The sequence below is a fragment of the Meleagris gallopavo genome, chromosome Z (assembly GCF_000146605.3).
Source record: "Meleagris gallopavo isolate NT-WF06-2002-E0010 breed Aviagen turkey brand Nicholas breeding stock chromosome Z, Turkey_5.1, whole genome shotgun sequence".
Lineage (NCBI taxonomy): Eukaryota > Metazoa > Chordata > Aves > Galliformes > Phasianidae > Meleagris > Meleagris gallopavo.
In genome coordinates this window covers 13874024-13875694 of record NC_015041.2, presented here as the reverse complement: position 1 = coordinate 13875694, position 1671 = coordinate 13874024, and positions in this window count along the sequence as shown.

Below are 1671 nucleotides of genomic sequence, written 5' to 3'. Positions count from 1 at the left end.
AGTCTCGGCCCCCGCGCAAGCAGCAACTGGAGCTGAACCGAAGCGCGGCCCTCGGGCGACAGACCTTCACTGTCTCCGGAGTTCTGTCCGGGGGTCTCAGCAATGCCCCCGAGCACGTTCCTCGCCCGCGGAACCCTCGCCGAGCGGCTGCGCTTGTCACCTACGCGTCAGCCGGCAGACAAACGCGAAGGCCCCAGTTCTGCCCCGACTGCAGAGCCAACTGCAGACCCCTGCACCCTCATTTGGAGACCTGGCGCCCATATCCCCCCAGTCAGTACAAGCAAATCAGAGAGTTTGCACACTGGACCACTGTGCAGAAATTGCACCCTTTCTCCCTCCCACCTCTCGAAGTCTCATAGCAAGCCTCTAATACTGTATGAAAACACAAGGGTTACTGATCACACAGTTTAAGGTAGATTTCATATTTATTTAAATATTTATCAAGTACTCAAAAATGTATTACACTTGAGCATACAAAATGAATCCAGTTTCTAATCAGGATGATTGAAATCCTTGTATTAGGACTTTAACCTTTATTATTATTATTATTATTTTCTTTCTACTGTCGAAATGGTTTGTTTCTATAGCTGAGCTTGCTCAGGGAGAGCTGAAATGGGGAGGAGGGAAGAAAAAGGATATGTTAAGAAAACATCAGGCTTTGGAGTAACTATCATGCAAACCAACTTGTCCTTGTAAGCCTAAATATCTCTGTATATTCCAGTTGTTAAGGATTTTTTAGGGCGAGTCATTGTCTTGTGCTGGCTGGGAGCACTAGGGAACACTCGGATTCGAGCAAAAACAACTCTTTCCAATGTTTTGTTATTTTTTGCCTTCTTCTTTTTCACTTTTCCCCAAGAACTCACCCACTTTTTTAGCCTTCATCACCCTCTCCCCCGCAAATTAAAAAAGGAAGAAAAGAGGGAGTGAAGAGAGGGAAGTCGACAGAGAAGAAGGAACACCGATCGTGCAATTTCATAGCAATATCCCCGAATCCTATTTCTTCTGCAGCATTTTTTCAAGCGTTTTGACAGCAGACACTGATAAATAATGATCATACTTGACTTGTTAAGCAAAAAGCATCCCTTTTATCAGGAGCTTACTTAAAATACAGGTCACTTCAACAATCTCAACAACGAGGCTTTGGTATACAGCACTTACTTTTTAATATTTTTTAAAAAATAATGGAACTCAGCAAAAAGCCTGAGCTCTCAGTTCTTTCGATGTCTTAAAGTTATGTCAGACCATGCCTAGAGTAATACCACTTTTAAGGGCAAAGGATAAGGGGGAGTGAAGGGAACAAGAGAGTTTCTAATGTTATCAATTGAAAGCTAAGGCATCCAACTAGCCCTGATATAGTTGTTGAAATGGAAATTTACAAGCTGGTCGTTAATACTTGCAATAAAATATCACACTCCTTGTTTTCACTAACGACCTGCTTTGCATGCAGTATTTTATTTCAGGTATTTTAGCTGCTAATTTGTAAATATTTAAAAGAGGGAACTTTGTTCATTATTTATTATTATTATTATTATTACTATTATTATTTTCTCTATTCCAAACGCTTATTTAGTGAAATAGTCCTGAAGATATAATAATTCTACATATGGCGCTTTTATTTCACATAATATTTAAGGAAAAAAAAAGACAAAAAACACATAGAATAAGACATAT